The 25282-nt window shown below is 40.4% G+C and overlaps 1 protein-coding gene across 3 annotated transcripts in view; it reads left to right on the forward strand.

Annotated features, from left to right (window-relative positions):
* Positions 1–25282, forward strand: part of LOC133572098 (protein inscuteable homolog) — a 142400-nt gene that overhangs the window by 15284 nt on the left and 101834 nt on the right. Inside the window, exon 2 of one of the 3 annotated variants that reach the window (XM_061924794.2) lies at positions 22828–22991. The exons of 1 other annotated variant lie outside the window; for it this stretch is intronic. The gene's annotated coding sequence lies outside the window, so the exon portion shown is untranslated. Of the gene's footprint in view, positions 1–11197; positions 11388–22827; positions 22992–25282 lie in introns of those variants that run through there. One more of the 3 variants, XM_061924796.2, reaches the window with a different exon arrangement.

Raw genomic sequence — 25282 nt, forward strand, 5'->3', positions numbered from 1 at the left:
CTCCAGTTTACACGAGGACCACTTTATTTACCTTCTTTCAAAAACTTCCGCTCCACTCCGTGTCATCACTTCCGCTCTTAGCGCCTTCAAAATAAGAGCTCAAGGCAAATACCGTATAACAGCGCATAACAGGAACTTAACATTACAAAGAGAAAAGCCCATGAAAATAGGTTACAAAAGTTATTTAATAAGAAGCCAAAAAGTGCAAAAACAATAATGTTCGTGTTGGAGGAGTTGTGAATTAGGTACACCTGCAGTCTGCAGGTGTACCTAATGTTGTGGCCCTGCAGTCATTTACAACTCCTCCAACACGAACATTATTGTTTTTGCACTTTTTGGCTTCTTATTAAATAACTTTTGTAACCTATTTTCATGGGCTTTTCTCTTTGTAATGTTAAGTTCCTGTTATGCGCTGTTATACGGTATTTGCCTTGAGCTCTTATTTTGAAGGCACTAAGAGCGGAAGTGATGACACGGAGTGGAGCGGAAGTTTTTGAAAGAAGGTAAATAAAGTGGTCCTCGTGTAAACTGGAGCTTCCGTGTTTGTTATTTTGTAGTTTCATACAGTATAGGCGACATTTATAAACCCTCGGTTACGCTTCTTTAAATAGATTCAATCTTGCACGTGGAAAGTTTAAGTGAGGGCTTTAGTTGCGGCGCATGGACTTAATTTATAAGTAAAGGTAAGACCATAATAAAGTTTTTTTTATTAAATGTGCTTTTTTGTGTGCTACAGTTTGTATGTGTAAAGTTAAAGTTAAGTTAAAGTACCAATGATTGTCACACACACACTAGCTGTAATGAAATTTGTCGTCTGTATTTGACCCATCCCCTTGTTCACCCCTTGGGAGGTGAGGGGAGCAGTGGGCAGCAGCGGCGCCGCGCCCGGGAATCATTTTTGGTGATTTAACCCCCAATTCCAACCCTTGATGCTGAGTGCCAAGCAGGGAAGAATGCTGGTATGAGCTTTTAAACATAACCCGTTAACTGCTGCCAATCAAATGGTGAATAAGATACTCTTTAGGGTTCATATTTTTGTAAATCTGACTGTGATGAAGTCAGTGCCTCACCAGCCATCAACCTCACCGCACGTCACTGCCACATACCACTAGCGGTGAATGGACCAACATTAAAATACAGTAGCGTAGTAAGCCTAAGTATTCATTAAAACCAAGGCAGGGGTTTTATTTAACAATTATATTTATTATTTTTGGTCACTCTAACAGTACACACAATATACGGCTCTTGTACTTGGTGATGTCTGTGTAGAGCCACCCATTGTCATGATCTGTTGCCCGGATCATGTTCTGTTTAGTTTTGGACTCCCTCAGTTCCTGTTTTGTGCACCCCTGGGTTTGTTTTGGTTACCATGGGTGCTGATTGGTTTCACCTGCCTCTGATTAGTGTTCGGCACGCTCACCTGCTGCCGGGCACTAATCAGAGAGCTATTTATTCACGTTGCTCGCCACACACTGTCTGGCTTCCTTATTTGCTATAAGCAACATGTTACGTTGGTTTATTCCTGTTTTTCTAGCTCATGATTCCTGTTCTAAGTTTTTGCCATCCCTTTTGTTTGTTCCCTGTATTTTTGTATGTGGTATGATTTTATGAGAAATAAATCATATCCTACCTGCACGCTTCGTCCGGAGTTGTTCGTCTGCATCCTGGGAAAACGACCACGCATAAACATGCGACCCCGACGTGACACCCATGGCATTTGTTTACATTCAGGAGTGCCAGCTAGCTGTTAGCAGTTAGCTAATGTATCCTCCTCCGGTGTGTAGTGAAGCATGTTTAGCTATTCCTCATCTTGCATGGATGATACTTGTAAGAAACTCACTTTATTTGTCGCCATGGAGGTGAGGATTAGTGATCTAGAAGTAGCTAAAACACTGCCGACTGAGTGCTGCTTCCCCTCAGCTGTGGCTGATTGGCACCTGGCCACACCTGGTGTCAATCAGCCACCTGCTATTTAAACCTGCCTTCCCCTCCAGTCAGTGCTGGATTATTGTCGTTCCTACCTGTCATTGTCGCTAATACTTGTTGTCACTACTACCTGTCATAATACTTGTCGTTGTAGCTCTGTCTACTTTTGTTCACTCTGCTCTTGTCATAGTTCCTTCGTGTCACAGTAAGTGTTTTTGTTTCTTGTCGACAGTTAGCCTTTGTGCTATTTTAGTTCATAGCCAAGTTTGTTCTCCGCCTTGTGCGTGCCTTTTGTTTGTACCCTTTTGTTTTGTTTTTTTGCCATAGTGTTAAATTAAATCATGTTTTCCCGCACAATGCCTTCCGCCTTCTCTGCATCTTGGGGTTCGTCACCAATATACTCTGACAACCTGCTTACTTTCTGTTTTACCGTGTTTTTATTTACACTTCTTAAAATGTAATAATAATTTATTCTTCTGTTGTTAAATGTTGGTATCAATCTAATACAGTGGTCCTTAACCTGGGTTCGATCGAACCCTAAGGGTTCGGTGAGTCGGCCTCAGGGGTTCGGCAGAGCCTCCGCCGCAGCGGTCAAGACACACCAGACTCATGAATTAATTAACGTGGACCCCGACTAAAACAAGTTGAAAAACTTATTGGGGTGTTAACATTTAGTGGTCAATTGTACGGAATATGTACTGTACTGTGCAATCTACAAATACAAGTTTCATTCAATCAATCGTGTAAATAAAAACTTCTCCCTATCGCATACTTGCCACCCTCCCGGATTTTCCGGGAGACTCCCGAAATTCAGCGCCTCTCCCAAAAACCTCCCGGGACAAATTTTCTCCCGAAAATCTCCCGAAATTCAGGCGGACCTGAGTGAGCCTGTTTTCACGTCCGCTTTCCCACAATATAAACAGCATGCCTGCCCAATCACGTTATAACTGTAGAATGATGGAGGGCGAGTTCTTGGTTTCTTATGTGGGTTTATTGTTAGGCAGTTTCATTAACGTCCTCCCAGCGCGGTAACAACACACAACAACAGCAGTCACGTTTTCGTCTACCGTAAAGCAGTTCGTCTGCCGTAAACAGCAATGTTGTGACACTCTTAAACAGGACAATACTGCCATCTACTGTACATGCATATGTGACAATAACATCTAGGGCTTTTAGAGAGTGCAGTGCACAACTGCGCACACAACAAGGAGACGAAGCAGAATGCATCATCAGAGAGGGTGTTCAGCATGGTTACAAAAATAGTGACAGAGAATAGAACAAGGATGGACAATTCAACCCTTAACTCAACAATGAGTAGATGAGTGCTATGTGTGTGTATATGTGTAAATAAATGAACACTGAAATTCAAGTATTTCTCTTATTTATATATATATATATATATATATATATATATATATATATATATATATATATATATATATATATATATATATATATATATATATATATATATATATAAAATAAAATAAATTTAAAAAAAAAAAAAAAATCGGAGGTCTCAAGGTTGGCAAGTATGCCCTATCGGCGTATCTGTACTGTAAAGTTAACATTTGAATGACAATAAAAAGGAAGTCTAAGTCTAAGTATTATGGATACCCCCAAACAATGTTCCCTCTAATTTTCCATCTGATTTGCAAGTGGGTAATTTGTTGTGAGTTCATGCACTGTGTTGGTTTTGTTCTTTGAACAAGGTGATGTTCATGCACGGTTCATTTTGTGCACAAGTAAAAAAAACATATAACTTTGCCTTGAATTTGAACAAAAAAATAAATAAAACATTTTATTTTTCCCTAAAGAAGGGTTCGGTGAATGTGCATATGAAACTGGTGGGGTTCGGTACCTGCAACAAGGTTTAGAACCACTGATCTAATACTAAGTAGTTACAGGGTCATACATTGGTTATAATTAAAGTCCTCCTGTGTCCAGGGACGTATTTCATGACTTTATTAACAATAAAAAAGACAAAAGATTCTGCGATGATAAAAAATATTGGCAAGGCAAGGCAAGGCAACTTTATTTATATAGCACGTTTACAACAATTTTTAAATTGGACCAAAGGTTAAAAAGCATAGAGCAAAATAAAAAAACCAAAAAAACCAAACAAAGAACAAAAACAATGAATGAGCTAAACAAGATAGTGCAAAAGCAATACGGTAAAAGGGTTTGAATAAAAAGTAAAAATTGCAAAATGAAAATAATAATCAAAAGTGCGAAAAATTTAAAAAATAAAAAAAAAATAAAAAAAATAAAGTAAAGCGAAGGGGGTGGGGGGGACTAGAAATGGTGGCCTAGTGGGCGGACTCAGCTCAGGTCAAAAGCCAGCGAGAAGAGGTAGGTCTTAAGAAGGGTTTTGAAGACCCCCAGGCTCTGGGCTGACCTAATGTGGAGGGGAAGGCTGTTCCAGAGCTTAGGGGCGGCAACGGAAAAGGCTCTGTCCCCTCTGGTCTTTAGCCTGGATCTGGGGACCGCCAACAGCAGTTGGTCAGCTGACCTTAGGGCTTTAGACGAGGTATGATGATGCAGAAGCTCGGTCAGGTATTGTGGGGCCAGACCATTTAGGCATTTAAAAACAATTAAATTATTGACGTAATCATTGTAGTATAGACTACATATGGCTCTTGTACTTGGTATCGTTAAAGTCGATGTCATGTGTGGATCCACCCATGGCATTTGTTTACATTCAGGAGTGTAAGCTTGCTGTAAGCGTTTAGCTATTGTATCCTCCTACGGTGTGTAGTGAAGCATGTTTAGCTATTCCTCGTCCTGCAGGGATGATACTTGTAAGAAACTTACCTTATTTGTCGCCATGGAGGCAAGGATTAGTGATTTAGAAGTAGCTAAAACACCGCCGACGTTAGCCGCTAGCTAGCCAACGATTAACAAGAGCAAGAGCTAAGTGTTTATAGCTTCAACTTTATTGTTAATTTTAAGCCAACATGCTTCCATTCTTTCTTTTGTTTCTCCACGCTGTATCTGTGTACGTTGCCTAACATGCGCCTCTGCTCGTTTTTACCAGCGATTTCCAGAAAAAACACAAAAACAAAAAGTATTTTTCAGAAGCAGTATAGTACCGTTTTTTTTATTCATTTGTACTTTATTACAAACCTCAATTTACCATTTATACGTTGTGTAAATGGTAAATAAAAACAGAATACAATGATTTGCAAATCCTTTTCAACTTATATTCAATTGAATAGACTGCAAAGACAAGATACTTAACGTTCAAACTAGTAAACGTTGTTATTTTTTGCAAATATTAGCTCATTTGGAATTTGATGCCTGCAACAAATTTAAAAAAAGCTGGCACAAGTGGCAAAAAAGACTGAGAAAGTTGAGGATTGCTCATCGCTTATTTGGAACATCCCACAGGTGAACAGGCTAATTGGGATCAGGTGGGTGCCATGATTGGGTATAAAAGCATCTTCCATAAAAATGCTCAGTCATTCACAAACAAGGATGGGGCGAGGGTCAGCACTTTGTGAACAAATGCGTGAACAAATTGTTGAACAGTTTAAGAACAACATTTCTCAACCAGCTATTGCAAGGAATTTAGGGATTTCACCCTCTACGGTCTGTAATATCATCAAAAGGTTCCGAGAATCTGGAGAAATCACTGCACGTAAGTGGCTAAGCCTGTGACCTTGGATCCCTCAGGCGGTACTGCATCAAAAAGCGACATCAGTGTGTAAAGGATATTACCACTTGGGCTCAGTAACACTTCAAAAAACCACTGTCAGTAACTACAGTTGGTCGCTACATCTGTAAGTGCAAGTTAAAACTCTACTATGCAAAGCGAAAGCCATTTATCAACAACACCCAGAAACGCCGCCGGCTTCGCTGGGCCCGAGCTCATCTAAGATGGACTGATGCAAAGTGTAAAAGTGTTCTGTGGTATGACGAGTCCACATTTCAAATTGTTTTTACAAACTGTGGACGTCGTGTCCTCCGGAACAAAGAGGAAAATAACCATCCGGATTGTTCTAGTCGCAAAGTTGAAAAGCCAGCATCTGTGATGGTATGGGGGTGTATTAGTGCCCAAGGCATGGGTAACTAACACATCTGTGAAGGCACCATTAATGCTGAAAGTTACATACAGGTTTTGGAGCAAAATATGTTGCCATTCAAGCAACGTTATCATGGACGCCCCTGCTTATTTCAGCAAGACAATGCCAAGCCACGTGTTACAACAGCGTGCCTTCATAGTAAAAGAGTGCGGGTACTAGACTGGCCTGCCTGCAGTCCAGACCTTTCTCCCATTGAAAATGTGTGGCGCATTATGAAGTGTAAAATACCACAACGGAGACCCCCGGACTGTTGAACAACTTAAGCTGTACATCAAGCAAGAATGGGAAAGAATTCCACCCAAAAAGCTTCAAAAATTGGTCTCCTCAGTTCCCAAACGTTTACTGAGTGTTGTTAAAAGGAAAGGCCATGTAACACACTGGTAAAAATGCACCTGTGCCAACTTTTTTGCAACGTGTTGCTGCCATTAAATTCTAAGTTAATGATTACATTTCTCAGTCTATTCAATTGAATATAAGTTGAAAAGGATTTACAAATCATTGTATTCTGTTTTTTTTTTTACGATTTACACAACGTGCCAACTTCACTGGTTTTGCGTTTTGTAGTACCGGTACCAGGCCCGGCCCTAACCAATCTGGCGCCCTAGGCAAGATTTTAGGTGGCGCCCCTCCCCACATCGGCAGTGAAGTGTATATACTCACAAGAACCCGAATAGCTTTGTCTTTGACCTTTTTTTTTTTTACTTACAACTATACCTAATATATAAAGGGGTGGAAAAGTGACTATTACCTGCAGGGCAAACATTAGCTAACCAGAAGGCAATAACAATGTAAACAAAAAACACCTGCTTAAAAGATCTAATACAAACATTTATATATTTATATGCACGTACAACACTTAGAACTTTTAGCATATCAGTATGTGGAATTAAATTATGGAATGGATTAAGTAAAGAAGTTAAAAATTGTACTGATATGATCCAGTTTAAGAGGTTGTTCAAAATAATAGTGCTTACAGAGTACAAAGAAGAAGAATTATGAGAAATACTTTCAACCTTATTGAAAATAAGATATTCTTCATCTCAGTATGTTAATATTGACTGAATTAATTAATTAATTACATATTACAAAACTGTTGTATACTAATTCATAGATGTTATTTTATTATATAAAAAGGTCAGTAAATGATTCTATATATTTGTAAACGCTTTGAAGTGGGAAAGGGGTAGGATTAAATAAGCTTTGCTTCTTCCTACTCTTTTTCGGGCATGATGTAAAATGAAATGATATGAAATTGTGTGATGTATTATGATGTAAGTGTGTTCATGTTCGAAATAAACTAAAAAAAGAAAGAAATGTCCCTGAGGAATGTAAGGTGGGAGTACTGTAATTACCTAACGTTACATTATTATTTTCCATAACAATTTAGCCCCCTCCACAATATTAACTCGACGTTAAAACAGAACTAGCTATTTATTGATTAGCAATTGCCGAATCATGTAACATTAGCTTAATGCTAAAAAGCCAGGTTACTATCACATTCTGTAACAGACAAATAATTTCATGTAGGCTAACGTTACCTACCTGCTACCTCTGTCTTTTCTCGTTTCTCCTCCTCTTCTTTTCTCTTTTTTCTACCCTGGGCACCTGACAGTTTTGGCATCTTGTGTTGATTTTTTGATGTGGTGACGTCCACAAAGAGTCATGATACAGGAAGGGGGGGGGCGCGCAATGTTGTAACAAATAATATTTCTATTAAATAGGCTTTACTTTGCATTTTAATTAACGTGGGATTATTTTTTGTATTTAGAAATAATAGTACCAACTTTTTTTCTTTTTTTTTTCTCCAACATTTGTGGCACTGGCGTGGCGCCCCCTGATGGACGGCGCCCTTAGCATTTGCCTATATGACCTAGGCCCTGACCGGTACAACCCTACTCTATACTGTAACATTCAGACGTTGACCTCCGCTATACATGACTGTTTTTACCAGCAGCAAATCAATCTAAACTCTGACCTTAGTGAGCCGCGAGAGTAACGACAAAGCCTTTATTGTCCTAATGAAACCAGGGAAAGTACAAGGTGTTTTTGTTGGCTCCTGTAAATTGTTGCTTTTCCACCCCCAGTGAGACATTGTTGGAAGCAATGTTCTGGTCTTGGCTTCTGGTGAGGCGGCCATGATGGCTCCGTCAACACGACTTGCTTTCGTACGCGGTCATTAGCGTCGTCATCGGGGTGGTAAAGGGTTTACTAACTCGCTCTGCGAAATCCTTGCCGGTAGAAAGCGTGAAAGATGCTGAGGAGAAGCCGGCAGGCAGTGTGCCGATTTTGGATTGTTGGTGCTCAGCACAAATGGACTGAGGTCATCTGGGTTTTGACAAAGGTCCAGCCATTGAAACCCCGCCTTCGTCACAGACATGTTTAGATCTTTGAGGTTCAGCCCCGGCGTGACTCAACAGATGTTTTATAGGAGGAACACTGGGTCTACATCTCTTGCCACGTTGAACTCATCTTTCCACCAAAGCGGTCCAGTTCCTTCTGGGTCAGCACAGTCCGGTTTAAAAGGTTCTACTCTAACGTGTTTTGTGTGCGTGTGTAGTAGGGATACAGACAATGTATGATGGTTACTAACAGTGGGATGTGAGCGCCCCCTAGAAGGCCGCAGAGACGTCTGGAGATAAAGCCATACAGAAGTTTCTTAAGCGCAAAAAATATGACTGACTAAAGTTACTTAAGACTTAATTTGATTTACAGTTTATTTTGAGACGTAAGATGACGTGGCGGGCCACATAAAATTATTTGGTGGACCAAATAAAATGACATGGTGGACCACGTTAAATGGTGTGGGCCAAATAAAATGATGTGGAAGGCCACTTAAAAGGATGTGGCGGGCCACATAAATGACAAATCGTGTGGCGGGCCAGGTAAAATGATGTGACGGGCCACATAAATGATGTGGGCCAGTTAAAATGAGGTGGCGGGCCACATAGAATGATGTGGTGGACCACTTAAAGTGACAAATCATGTGGCGGGCCAGTTAAATGATGTGGGCCGGATAAAATTACGTGGTGGGCCAAAAAAAGGGACGTGACAGGCCACATAAATGATGTGGGCCAGGTAAAATGATGTGGAAGCCACATAATAGGATTTGGCGAGCCACATAAATGGCAAATCATGTGGCGGGCCACATAAATGATGTGGGCCAGATAAAAATCATGTGGCGGGCCACATAAAATTATGTGGGCCAGATAAAATTACGTGGTGGGCCAAAAAAAGGTACGTGACAGGCCACATAAATGATGTGGGTCAGATGAAATGATGTGGAAGGCCACATAAAAGGATGTGGAGGGCCACATAAATGACAAATTGTGTGGCGGGCCACAGAAATGATGTGGGCCAGATAAAATGAGGTGGCGGGCCACATAAAATGATGTGGTGGACCACTTAAAGTGACAAATCATGTGGCGGGCCAGATAAAATGATATGGGCCAGATAAAATTACGTGGTGGGCCAAAAAAGGGACGTGAAAGGCCACATCAATGATGTGGGCCAGATAAAATGATGTGGAAGCCACATAATAGGATTTGGCGGGCCACATAAAATTATGTGGTCCAGTTAAAATTACGTGGTGGGCCAAAAAAAGGTACGTGACAGGCCACATAAATGATGTGGGTCAGATGAAATGATGTGGAAGGCCACATAAAAGGATGTGGAGGGCCACATAAATGACAAATTGTGTGGCGGGCCACATAAATGATGTGGGCCAGATAAAATGAGGTGGCGGGCCACATAAAATGATGTGGTGGACCACATAAAGTGACAAATCATGTGGCGGGTCAGATAAAATGATATGGGCCAGATAAAATTACGTGGTGGGCCAAAAAAAGGGACGTGACAGGCCACATAAATGATGTGGGCCAGATAAAATGATGTGGAAGCCACATAATAGGATATGGCGGGCCACATAAATGGCAAATCATGTGGCGGGCCACATAAATGATGTGGGCCAGATAAAATGAGGTGGCGGGCCACATAAAATGAAGTGGTGGACCACTTAAAGTGACAAATCATGTGGCGGGCCAGATAAAATGATGTGGGCCAGATAAAATTACGTGGTGGGTCACATAAAGGGATGTGTTGGGCCACATAAATGATGTGGGCCAGATGAAATGATGTGGAGGGCCACGTAAAATTATGTGGGCCACATAAGATGATGTGGCGGGCCATAAAAAGGCCTTGACCGGCAACATACAATTTTGTCACAGTCCACATAAATGATGTGGGCCAGATAAAATGATGTGGCGGGCCGCATAAAATAAGATGGCGGACCACATAAAATGATGTGGCGGGCCGCTTAAATTGATGTGGCGGACCACATAAAATGAAGTGGCGTGCTACATAAAATGATGTGGCAGGCCACATAAAATTACGTGGCGGCAAAACTTAATTTTATTTACAGTTTATTTTGAGAAACATTCATCATTAATTTAGTTTGTTTTAGCACAACACAATTGTATGCATATTTATTTTGCGTAGGTTATTTATGAGTCACTTCTTTTGCAGCATATTTGGTTTAGGGCTGTGAATCTTTGAGCACCACACGATTCGATTCAGTTCTCGGGGGGTAATGATTATATTCAGAAACGATTCTCGATTCAAAATCTATACTTTGTTACGACCTGTTACGCCAGGCCATTCTTTGTTCTATTTTCGGGGTGTTTTTCCAGTGTTTTTGGCGTCACTTCCTGTTTTACGCTCTTGTTTTGGTTCCACTTCCTGTTTAGTTTGCATTCTGTTTGCCCTAGCTTTACTCTCTCTCTGGGCGCTTGTTTGCGTTATCGGATCGGATGATGTTTATAGTAAAAGTGGATGTCATTGTGTTAACGTTGCTGGAGTAGCAGCCCGGCAGTGCATGGCCAAAGATCGTATATTGTGAGAAGAGGATCGCATGGTGCTGTCCAGGTGCGGTACAGTGCAGCGCGCAATATGTCTTACACAAAGTACATTTTGCGTCGGTCACATCATCTTCTTTATGTCACTTAAACAAATACCGAGGACATGATCTCGGTGTCCTTAATGTTAGTTACGGCCATCAGTGTAAACACGTTGCGTGTAAAGTTCTGCAAGGTGATGCCGGAGCTGTTCACCTTGCATTTAGGCGACCGTGGCGCATGCCTGTCTCCAATTATGTCTGGAAGACTCCCTATTAGCCATGTGTGCGTGGTTCATTCAGTATTAAGCAGCTCCCGGTCTCCGGTGTCACGCATACCCACGCGATCATCTTGCCCGGACCAGGATGAGCCAGGATCCAGTTCCTGCAGTCTCTCAGGCCCGCTTGGCTGCCCGTGGACCACTTGGCTCTTTCTGAGGTGTTTGTTTGGCGGCACAGAGGAAATGCATCTGGATATTTCACAGGAGGTAGGGTACTACTTTTTAAATGTTGTATTGGTGGGGTCTGTTAGTCTGTTAGGATTTTGGTGAAACTTTTAGGAAATGTCAGAAATGGAACAAGTTATTAAATTTTGATGGTTATCCAATATATTTCGCTACAAGGCTCAACTTTTTTGATTGTGGCCCGCCCACCATGGCAAAATAAAAGCCGCCTCACCTTGAAAATGAGTGGTGTTTTTCATGAAAACATCAACAGTAATGTTATGTACGATGTAAATAGCCTATTATTTGCGAACTATTGATTAGTAAAGCCCCCAAAAAATTGAAAAACAAAAACAAAGCAGCAGTGTTGAAACTGGATGTCTGCATACTTGCCAACCTTGAGACCTCCAAATTCGGGAGATTGGTGGGGGGTTGAAGTGGGCGGGGGCGGGGTTAAGGGGGGAGGAGTATATTTATAGCTAGAATTTACTGAAATTCAAGTATTTCTTTATATAAATATATGGAGGAGTATATTTATAGCTAGAATTTACTGAAATTCAAGTATTTCTTTATATAAATATATAATAAATAAAATAAATACTTGACTTTCAGTGAATTCTAGCTATATATATATATATATTAGGGATGTCCGATATTATCCGCCGATAAATGCGTTAAAATGTAATATCCAAAATTATCGGTATCGTTTTTTTTGTTTGTTTTTTTTTAATTATTATTAAATCAACATAAAAAACACAATTAGTGCACCAACCCAAAAAACCTCCCTCCCCCATTTACACTCATTCACACAAAAGGGTTGTTTCTTTCTGTTATTAATATTCTGGTTCCTACATTATATATCAATACAGTCTGCAAGGGATACAGTCCGTAAGCACACATGGTTGTGCGTGCTGCTGGTCCACTAATAGAACTAACCTTTAACAGTTAATTTTACTAATATTTATTAATTACTAGTTTCTATGTAACTGTTTTTATATTGTTTTACTTTCTTTTTTATTCAAGAAAATGTTTTTAATTTATTTATCTCATTTTATTTTATTTTTTTTAAAAGTACCTTATCTTCACCATACCTGGTTGTCCAAATTAGGTATAATAATGTGTTAATTCCACGACTGTATGTATCGGTATCGGTTGATATCGGTATCGGTAATTAAAGAGTTGGACAATATCGGAATATCGGATATCGGCAAAAAGCCATTATCGGACATCCCTAATATATATATATATATATATATATATATATATATATATATATATATATATATATATATATATATATATATGTATATGTATATATATATGTATATATGTATATATATATATATATATATATATATATATGTATATGTATATATATATATATATATATATATATATATATATATATATATATATATATATATATATATATATATATATATATATATATATATATATGTGTGTGTGTGTATTTTATTATATAAATACATATAAATAAAATAAATACTTGAATTTCAGTGTTCATTTATTTACACATACTGTATACACACATAACACTCCTCTCTACTCATTGTTGTATTTGAAAGTGCAATGCTTTGCAGCCAGTAGCACAGCCTTTGTAATATTCTGGTTTGGAGTCAATAACCAGGCGAGGTGATGATGTTACGTCTCTTTTCTTCATACTTCAGAACCGACTCTCACACTTGCCGTCAGGGTGTGCAATACAACGTAAACCGCTGGCCAACCAAAAAGTAACCATAGAACACAATACGGTATAGTGTTCTATGGTTACTTTTTGGTTGGCCAAGCGGACGTGACGACAGGCTGTCCTCACTCAGGTCCGCACGGACCTGGAGGGGGCGTGCCTTAAGTCCGGCTGGAAATCGGGAGAAATTCGGGAGAATGGTTGTCCCGGGAGATTTTCGGGAGAGGCACTGAAATTCGGGAGTCTCCCGGAAAATTCGGGAGGGTTGGCAAGTATGGATGTCTGCGATGTGGACGTACTTTAATACAGTGTTTTTCAACCTTTTTTGAGCCAAGGCACATTTTTTGCTTTGAAAAAATGCGGAGGCACGCCGCCAGCAGAAATCATTAAAAAACAAAACTCAGTTGACAGTAAAAAGTTTTGTTGCAATTGTTGGCTATGACTTTAAACCATAACAAAGCATGCATCACTATAGCTCTTGTCTCAAAGTAGGTGTACTGTCACGACCTGTCACGTCACGCCGTGACTTATGTAGAGTTTTTTGCTGTTTTCCTGTCTGTAGTGTTTTAGTTCTTGTCTTGCGCTCCTTGAAGTGGGCGGGGGCGGGGTTAAGGGGGGGGGGGAGTATATTTATAGCTAGAATTTACTGAAATTCAAGTATTTCTTTATATAAATATATGGAGGAGTATATTTATAGCTAGAATTTACTGAAATTCAAGTATTTCTTTATATAAATATATAATAAATAAAATAAATACTTGACTTTCAGTGAATTCTAGCTATATATATATATATATATTAGGGATGTCCGATATTATCCGCCGATAAATGCGTTAAAATGTAATATCCAAAATTATCGGTATCGTTTTTTTTGTTTGTTTTTTTTAAATTATTATTAAATCAACATAAAAAACACAATTAGTGCACCAACCCAAAAAACCTCCCTCCCCCATTTACACTCATTCACACAAAAGGGTTGTTTCTTTCTGTTATTAATATTCTGGTTCCTACATTATATATCAATACAGTCTGCAAGGGATACAGTCCGTAAGCACACATGGTTGTGCGTGCTGCTGGTCCACTAATAGAACTAACCTTTAACAGTTAATTTTACTAATATTTATTAATTACTAGTTTCTATGTAACTGTTTTTATATTGTTTTACTTTCTTTTTTATTCAAGAAAATGTTTTTAATTTATTTATCTCATTTTATTTTTATTTTTTTAAAAGTACCTTATCTTCACCATACCTGGTTGTCCAAATTAGGTATAATAATGTGTTAATTCCACGACTGTATGTATCGGTATCGGTTGATATCGGTATCGGTAATTAAAGAGTTGGACAATATCGGAATATCGGATATCGGCAAAAAGCCATTATCGGACATCCCTAATATATATATATATATATATATATATATATATATATATATATATATATATATATATATATATATATATATGTATATATATATATATATATATATATATATATATATATATATATATATATATATATATATGTATATGTATATATATATATATATATATATATATATATATGTATATGTATATATATATGTATATATATATGTATATATATATATATATATGTATATATATATATATATATATATATATATATATATATATATATATATATATATATATATATGTGTGTGTGTGTGTATTTTATTATATAAATACATATAAATAAAATAAATACTTGAATTTCAGTGTTCATTTATTTACACATACTGTATACACACATAACACTCCTCTCTACTCATTGTTGTATTTGAAAGTGCAATGCTTTGCAGCCAGTAGCACAGCCTTTGTAATATTCTGGTTTGGAGTCAATAACCAGGCGAGGTGATGATGTTACGTCTCTTTTCTTCATACTTCAGAACCGACTCTCACACTTGCCGTCAGGGTGTGCAATACAACGTAAACCGCTGGCCAACCAAAAAGTAACCATAGAACACAATACGGTATAGTGTTCTATGGTTACTTTTTGGTTGGCCAAGCGGACGTGACGACAGGCTGTCCTCACTCAGGTCCGCACGGACCTGGAGGGGGCGTGCCTTAAGTCCGGCTGGAAATCGGGAGAAATTCGGGAGAATGGTTGTCCCGGGAGATTTTCGGGAGAGGCACTGAAATTCGGGAGTCTCCCGGAAAATTCGGGAGGGTTGGCAAGTATGGATGTCTGCGATGTGGACGTACTTTAATACAGTGTTTTTCAACCTTTTTTGAGCCAAGGCACATTTTTTGCTTTGAAAAAATGCGGAGGCACGCCGCCAGCAGAAATCATTAAAAAACAAAACTCAGTTGACAGTAAAAAGTTTTGTTGCAATTGTTGGCTATGACTTTAAACCATAACAAAGCATGCATCACTATAGCTCTTGTCTCAAAGTAGGTGTACTGTCACGACCTGTCACGTCACGCCGTGACTTATGTAGAGTTTTTTGCTGTTTTCCTGTCTGTAGTGTTTTAGTTCTTGTCTTGCGCTCCTATTTTCGTGGCTTTTTCTCTTTTTTTGGGGTATTTTCCTGTAGCAGTTTCATTCATGTCTTCCTTTAAGCGATATTTCCCGCATCTACTTTGTTTTAGCAATCAAGAATATTTCAGTTGTTTGTATCCGTCTTTGTGGGGACATTGTTGATTGTCATGTCATGTTCGGATGTACATTGTGGACGCCGTCTTTGCTGTCGTCCAGCATTATGGTTTTGTTTACTTTGTAGCCGGTTCAGTTTTAGTTTCCATCTGTATAGCCTTCCCTAAGCTTCAATGCCTTTTCTTAGGGGCACTCACCTTTTGTTTATTTTTGGTTGTAGCATTAGACACCTTTTTACCTGCACACTGCCTTCCGCTGTTTCCGACATCTACAAAGCAATTAGCTACCGGCTGCCACCTACTGATATGGAAGAGTATTACACGGTTACTCTGCCGAGCTCTAGACAGCACCAACACTCAACAACAACACATCATTTGCAGATTATAATTACTAGTTTGCAAAAATATTTTTAACCCAAATAAAGTGAAATTAGATAATCTCCCACGGCACACCAGACTGTATCTCACGGCACACTTGTGTGGCGCGGCACAGTGGTTTAAAAACACTGCTTTAATACATCCCGGATTTACCCGTGGACAGCCATCTATAAAATGTGCAAATTTCATGGGGAGAAAGCTCTCCCTGGTCGTCGCGGACACGGAGCGACAGAAGTAACGTGTCTCTAAACATGAGTACAGTCTCCAATAGCATCAGAAAAAGATGCTACATTTGTTGCTAGTCGTTTTTAATAAAGAACATGTTTCCAGAAAATTAGAGCAAAATAATATGAGAAAAAAATAATGTTGGTACTAATTAATCACACGTATTTGTTTTAAATGTATTTCTAACATTTTGTTGAGCTTTTTTTTAAAGAAAATACATGCATCATCACAGACTGTAAATTATATGATGACATCATATTGACCACACCTAGGCCACGCCCCCGCCGCTACAGGTATCTTTGCAATGTGGGGGAAACCTTCTCTCTGTACTGTATGTCTATGTTATGGCCCCGCCTCCACCCACAGAGACAAACATTGACGGACTCTGTTTATTTCTTTTCACTATAGCAGTACTTCTCAATTGTCTTCTGTTACGCCACATAAAATAAAAAAGATATCTGGTGGGCAGTGTTGGGACTAACGCGTTACTAAGTAACGCGTTACTAAGTAACGCGTTACTAAGTAACGCGTTACTGTAACGCTGTTAGTTTCGGCGGTAACTAGAAATCTAACGCGTTATTTTTTTATATCCAGTAACTCAGTTACCGTTACTACATGATGCGTTACTGCGTTATTTTACGTTATTTTTTAATGTAGTATCGGCTAGAAACAGAAGAAGTGTCGTCCTTCTGTCTCACAAGGAAAAGAAAAGGCGTGCTTTCTTCGACCGAGGAGCGGAGCGTAGGGGAGACGTTCCTCCAGGGCCTATGTACTTCGGGGCTAACACCCTTCACTTTACCCGGCAGTGGGTCTTTACAGCTCCGGACTCGAGGGTGAATGACGAGGCCGGCGGTTTGTTGCAATTTTGTGACTTTATTGGTGTCTTGCACGCAGCCATCCACCAAGCTAGAGCACCTGCACGCATCCACTGTTGCGCTCCCTCACCTCTCTCGCCCACTCACTCACTGATGTCACTCACCTCACATGCTGTCATTTCTTAAAGGGCCACACACACACACACACACGCTACTCTCATAACAACTAAAAAGACATCATGGCGAAGCCAGAAGTCGAGGTTACATTGTCACTACTTTTCTTTTGTCGAGCACAAAGAAAATAACATTTTAGTTAAATGTAAGTTGTGTCTTGGATCAAAGATCCCATCTACTTAAAGTTAAAGTGACAATGATTGTCACACACACACTAGGTGTGGTGAAATTATTCTCTGCATTTGACCCATCACCCTTGATCACCCCCTGGGAGGTGAGGGGAGCAGTGAGTAGCAACAGTGACCGCACCCGGGAATACTGCCCAAAACAGCAATTCAAATCTGCTGAAACAGCTACATAAATGTAAATGGGTTATACTTGTATAGCTTTTCTACTTTTTTCAGGAACTCAAAGCGCTTTGACACTATTTCCACATTCACCCATTCACACACACATTCACACACTGATGGCGGGAGCTGCCATGCAAGGCACTAACCAGGACCCATCAGGAGCAAGGTTGAAGTGTCTTGCTCAAGGACACAACGGACGTGACTAGGATGGTAGAAGGTGGGGATTGAACCAGTAACCCTCAGATTGCTGGCACGGCCACTCTCCCAACTTCGCTACGCCACATAAGCAACATGCTTTGACGAAGCTAGTAAAGAGAGACACAGACTCCGATGCCACTTCACCTCCACCTAAGGATTTTAACGGAGGCAATGCTAGCCAGGACAACATTGATAGAGCCATTGCAGCGTATGTGCTAGAAGACATGCAGGCTATTTCTACAGTGGAGTCACCCGTTTTCTGGCAGCTAAATAGCATGATACCGGCGTCAAACAACAAATGGCACAGAAAACATGTTCCAAGTACCTGGACAGTGAGTACATAAACATGGAAAGCGAGCTAAAGAAAACACTCCAAACTCTGCCTCTGCTCATCATTGAAGGTACACACTGTCAATTCTCTTATATACTATTTCATTCTAGACTTCTAGAGTGTTTGATTATCACATCACTCTAAATGTATAGACTATAAAGTTCACAAACATAAAGAGGGATGCTAGTGGGCCAGGCCAATCTTTCATTTTCTCTAAACTAAAACTGGGGAAATGTGTAGAGTCTTCTGGGCTTCACTACAGTGTTGATCTCCTGAATACATGATTTTATTTCACAATTCCTTGAGAGAAAAAAAATGCCTGATTAGGCTTTGTGTATGTCATGTGTGCCTTCCTTGGGTGAAGCCAGCTTTACAGCTATGTTGTTATTATGCGGTTTGTTACTTATGTATGTTATGTTGCAGCTATTTCAAATAGTTTTGTCAATTTGTTGTGGCCTGAAATAAATTGGCCCTTTGAAACATATCTTTGTCTTTGTGTGTTGTATGTAGACCACATTGCTTAGCAGAGTTCAGTGATGCAAATGCATGTCAAGTTGATCAACACATTGTATTATTCTCCAGTGCAATAACAGTACTGAAACGAAGGCTAAAAGGGCATTAATGGGAGCCTTAAAAAAAAGGAGAAAAAAATAAGTAACTAAATAGTTACTTTTCACAGTAACGCATTACTTTTTGGTGTAAGTAACTGAGTTAGTAACTGAGTTACTTTTGAAATAAAGTAACTAGTAACTGTAACTAGTTACTGGTTTTCAGTAACCAACCCAACACTGCTGGTGGGCCACATCAAATGACAAATGAAGTGACGGACCACATAAAATGATGTTGCTGGCCACGGAAAATGCCGTGGCGGGCCACATAAATGACAAATCATGTGGCGGGTCACCTAAGATGATGTGGCGGGCCACGTAAAATGATGTGGCAGGCCACTTTAAATGACAAATGAAGTTCCGGACCATGTAAAATGAGAAATTACGTGGAGGGCCACTTAAATGACAAATGACGTGGTAGACCACATAAAATGTAGGCCAGATAAAGTGATGAGGCGGCCACATAAGATGATGTGGTGGGCCACATAAATGATGTAGGCCAGATAAATGATGTGGCGGGCCACATAAAATAATGTGGTGGGCCACTTTAAATGACAAATGAAGTTTCGGACCATATAAAATGATGTGGTGGGCCATGTAAAATGAGAAATTATGTGAAGGGCCACTTAAATAACAAATGATGTGGCGGACCACATAAAATAATGTGGGCCAGATAAAAATAGGAGGCGGGCCACGGAAAATGCCTTGGTGGGCCACATAAGGTGATGTGGTGGGCCACATAAGATGATGTGGGGGGCCATATAAAATGATGTGGCGAACCACATAAAATGATATGGCAAGCCACGTAAAATGATGTGGCGGACCACATAAAATGATGTGAGCCAGATAAAATGATTTGGGGGGCAACATAAATGAAAATCAAGTGGCGAACTACATAAATGATGTAGCCCAGATAAAATGATGTGGTGGGCCATGTAAAATGTGGTGGGCCAGGTAAATGAGAAATTATGGGAAGGGCCACTTAAATGACAAATGATGTGGCGGACCACATAAAATAATGTGGACCAGATAAAATGAGGAGGCGGGCCACGCAAAATGCCGTGGTGGGCTACATAAGATGATGTGGGCCAGATAAAATTAAGTGGTGGGCCAGTTAAATTATGTGGCAGGCTACTTTAAATGACAAATGAAGTTTCGGACCATATAAATTTATGTGGTGGCCCATGTAAAATGAGAAATGACATGGAGGGGCATTTAAATGACAAATGATGTGGCGTACCACATAAAGTAATGTATGCCAGGTATAATGATGTAGCGGGCCAGATAAAATAATGTGGCGGGCCACATACAATGAAGTGGCGGACCACATAAAATGATGTGAGCCAAATAAAATGATGTGGGGGGCAACATAAATGACAAATCAAGTGGCGGGCTACATAAATGATGTAGGCCAGATAAAATGATGTGGTGGGCCAGTTAAATGAGAAATTATGTGAAGGGCCACTTAAATGACAAATGATGTGGCAGACCACATAAAATAATGTGGGCCAGTTAAAATGAGGAGGCGGGCCACGGAAAATGCAGTGGTGGGCTACATAAGATGATGTGGGCCAGATAAAATTATGTGGCGGGCCACGTAAAATGATGTAGTGGGCCACTTTAAATGACAAATGAAGTTTCGGACGATGATGATGTGGCGAGCCACATAAAATGATGTGGCGGGCCACATACAATGAAGTGGCGGACCACATAAAATGATGTGAGCCAGATAAAATGATGTGGGGGGCAACATAAATGACAAATCAAGTGGCGGGCTACATAAATGATGTAGGCCAGATAAAATGATGTGGTGGGCCAGATAAATGAGAAATTATGTGAAGGGCCACTTAAATGACAAATGATGTGGCAGACCACATAAAATAATGTGGGCCAGATAAAATGAGGAGGCGGGCCACGGAAAATGCAGTGGTGGGCTACATAAGATGATGTGGGCCAGATAAAATTATGTGGCGGGCCACATAAAATGATGTAGTGGGCCACTTTAAATGACAAATGAAGTTTCGGACGATGATGATGTGGCGAGCCACATAAAATGATGTGGCGAGCCACATAAAATAATGTGGCGGGCCACCTAAAATGATGTGAGCCAGATAAAATGATGTGGGGGGCAACATAAATGACAAATCAAGTGGCGGGCTACATAAATGATGTAGGCCAGTTAAAATGATGTGGTGGGCCAGGTAAATGAGAAATTATGTGAAGAGCCACTTAAATGACAAATGATGTGGCAGACCACATAAAATAATGTGGGCCAGATAAAATGAGGAGGCGGGCCACGGAAAATGCAGTGGTGGGCTACATAAGATGATGTGGGCGAGATAAAATTACGTGGCGGGCCAATTTAAATGACAAATGAAGTTTCGGACCATATAAAATGATGTGGTGGGCCATGTAAAATGAGAAATGACATGGTGGGCCACTTAAATGACAAATGATGTGGCGGACCACATAAAGTAATGTGGGCCAGGTAAAATGACGTGGCGGACCACATAAAATGATGTGAGCCAGATAAAATGATGTGGGGGGCAACATAAATGACAAATCAAGTGGCGGGCTACATAAATGATGTAGGCCAGATAAAATGATGTGGTGGGCCAGATAAATGAGAAATTATGTGAAGGGCCACTTAAATGACAAATGATGTTGCAGACCACATAAAATAATGTGGGCCAGATAAAATGAGGAGGCGGGCCACGGAAAATGCAGTGGTGGGCTACATAAGATGATGTGGGCCAGATAAAATTATGTGGCGGGCCACATAAAAGGATGTAGTGGGCCACTTTAAATGACAAATGAAGTTTCGGACGATGATGATGTGGCGAGTCACATAAAATGATGTGGCGAGCCACATAAAATAATGTGGCGGGCCACATAAAATGATGTGAGCCAGATAAAATGATGTGGGGGGCAACATAAATGACAAATCAAGTGGCGGGCTACATAAATGATGTAGGCCAGTTAAAATGATGTGGTGGGCCAGGTAAATGAGAAATTATGTGAAGAGCCACTTAAATGACAAATGATGTGGCAGACCACATAAAATAATGTGGGCCAGATAAAATGAGGAGGCGGGCCACGGAAAATGCAGTGGTGGGCTACATAAGATGATGTGGGCCAGATAAAATTACGTGGCGGGCCAATTTAAATGACAAATGAAGTTTCGGACCATATAAAATGATGTGGTGGGCCATGTAAAATGAGAAATGACATGGTGGGCCACTTAAATGACAAATGATGTGGCGGACCACATAAAGTAATGTGGGCCAGGTAAAATGACGTGGCGGACCACATAAAATGATGTGAGCCAGATAAAATGATGTAGGGGGCAACATAAATGACAAATCAAGTGGCGGGCTACATAAATGATGTAGGCTAGATAAAATGATGTGCTGGGCCACTTAAGATGATGTGGTGGGCCAGATAAATGACAAATCATGTCCCACATAACATGATGTGGGCCAGATAAAATGATGTGGCGGGCCACGTAAAATGATGTGGAGGGCCAAATAAAATCATGTTGGCTAGATAAAATGATGTGAGGGGCAACATAAATGACAAATCCAGTGGTGGGCCACATAATGATGTGGGCCAGATCAAATGAGTGACAAAATATTGTGGCGGGCCATGTAAGATGAAGTGGCGTGCTACATAAAATGTTGTGGCGCACCACATAAACGACGTGGCGGACCACGTAAAATGATGTGGCAGGCAACGTAAAATGATGTAGCGGACCACATAAAATGATTTGGCGGGCTAGTTTTGGCCCCTGAGCCTTGAGTTTGACACCTGTGCAATAAATGACAGAAAATCAAATATGTGACTCCAACTTGCTAAGTTGTGAAACGGCAGCTGAGACAAAAGTGTCTGCTTTTTTTGGTGTCTCTTGGGACAGCACACCTGGACCAGAGGGAAGAAGCTGACAAAGATCATGTATTAGTGAGACACAGCAGTTAAAATGGAAGAAGCCATCCGCTGTAGCTGTTTATTGTACGGTGCAAGGCCGGCATATGTGCTTGTGTTGCTTCCAGACGTCAAAGTCCCAGAATTCCATTTTTCTGTTATTACAGGCGAGGAAAGAACCCAGCGAGACATGAATAGAATCTTCCAGTCTGTGGCCTTACAAGGGAAATGTTCATTGTGTCTGCACACGACCATTCAAGCGGGCTGGACAGGAACCTAAACAAGACCCAAAGCGGACCATGCTGGGCTTAGAATGAACTTCTGAAAAGCCGTAAGTCGCATTGGCAAAAAAAGTTATATCGCATGTGTTATTAATACATCAGGACTCTGGGATAGGTACTTAATCCGGAACTTTTTTGGCAACAACCGGATCCTGCACCGATTAAAAAAATAACTAATACATTTAGCCATAAAGGGCTTTATTGTTTCTAGCCTTTTGCAGGCTATGTAAAATGAGGTGACAGGTCACATGAAATAATAAATTATTTGGTGGGACACATAAAATGATGTGGCAAGCTACATAAAATAAAAAAAATATGTGGTGGGCAATGTAAAATGACCAATGACTTGGGGTGGGGGCACTTTAAATGACAAACGAAGAGGCGGGCCACATAAAATGCTTTGGCGGGCCACATAAATTACGTGGCAGGCCATTTTAAATGACAAATGAGGAGGCAGGCCACTTAAATGATGTGGCGGGCTATGTAAAATGACAAATGAGGAGGCGGGCCACGTAAAATGACGTGACGGGCCACGTAAAATGACATGACGGGCCACATTAAATGACAAATGAAGAGGTGGGCCATATGAATAATGCAGCGGGCTATGTAAAATTATGTGGCGGGCCACTTAAATGACAAATGAGGAGGCGGGCCACATGTAATGTTGTGGCGGGCAACATAAATGATGTGGCAGCTATGTAAAATGATGTGGTGGTCCACTTTAAATGACAAATGAAGAGGTGGGCCACGTGAATAATGCAGCGGGCTATGTAAAATTATGTGGCGGGCCACTTAAATGACAAATGAGGAGGCGGGCCACGTGTAATGTTGTGGCGGGCAACATAAATGATGTGGCGGCTACGTAAAATGATGTGGTGGTCCACTTTAAATGACAAATGAAGAGGTGGGCCACATGAATAATGCAGCGGGCTATGTAAAATGATGTGGCGGGCCACCACTTAAATGACAAATGAGGAGGCGGGCCACGTATAATGTGGCGGGCAACATAAATGATGTGGCGGCTATGTAAAATGATGTGGTGGTCCACTTTAAATGACAAATGAGGAGGCGGGCCACATTAATGATGTGGCGGGCAAGTTTAATTGACAAATGAGGAGGCGGGCCATATATAATCTTGTGGCGGGCCACATTAATGATGTGGCGGGCAAGTTTAATTGACAAATGAGGAGGCGGGCCACATATAATGTTGTGGCGGGCCAAATTAAATGAAAAAATGAAGAGGCGGACCACATATAATGTTGTGGCGGGCAATTTTAAATGACAAATGAAGAGGCAGGCCACATATGTTGTGGCGGGCCACATAAATGACAAATGAAGAGGCGGGCCACATAAATGACAAATGAAGAGGCAGGCCACATAAATGACAAATTAAGAGGCGGGCCACATATAATGTTGTGGCGGGCCACATTAAATGACAAATGAAGAGGCGGGCCACGTATAATGTTGTGGCGGGCCACATTCATGATGTGGCGGGCAAGTTTAAATGACAAATGAAGAGGCGGGCCACATATAGTATTGTGGCGGGCCACTTAAATGACAAATGAGGAGGCAGGCCATATATAATGTTATGGCGGGCCACATAAATGATGAGGCGGGCAAGTTTAAATGACAAATGAAGAGGCGGGCCACATATAATGTTGTGGTGGGCTATGTAAAATGACAAATGAGGAGGCGGGCCACATAAAATGATGTGACGGGCCACTTTAAAATGACAAATAAAGCGGCGGGCCACATGAATAAAGTTACGTTGCGGGCTATGTAAAATGACAAATGATGTGGCGGGCAAACAAATACATTTTACTCAAAAAATCCTCTAGGTAAGGCCCCACTTTTCCAAAAATGTCCTAGCTCGATGCTAATATGTATTGGCTTTGCTACTGGCATGCTATTGATAAGCATTAATGATTTTAACTCTTTGATTTCAACTACAACTAATATGCGCATAACAATCAAACAACCGGTGCGTAATAAGTCGAACACAGTATTAACACTTTGTAGGACGCAGCAGACAGCAAAGCCTGAAATGACCGACACACCGTAAACTTTACGCTACTGCCATCTAATGTCTTGGACTTGCAACTGCAATTGCAACCTACTTGCAAATGAGACTGAGAAATGACAGCAGTTATCATTTTTAAATGTTACAATAAAAATGATATTTTGTTATCAAGTACAATAAATATGTATTGACACACACAAAAGTAGTGAAAATTGGTATTGTGGAGTAACTGTTAAAAGTTGCTGAATGTCAATTTGCAACAGCCCACCATCTGCAACGGCAAAACACGCTAACTAGAACGTAGGTTCAACTCTGCTGCTT

This window comes from Nerophis lumbriciformis, linkage group LG29, assembly GCF_033978685.3.
Source record: "Nerophis lumbriciformis linkage group LG29, RoL_Nlum_v2.1, whole genome shotgun sequence".
Lineage (NCBI taxonomy): Eukaryota > Metazoa > Chordata > Actinopteri > Syngnathiformes > Syngnathidae > Nerophis > Nerophis lumbriciformis.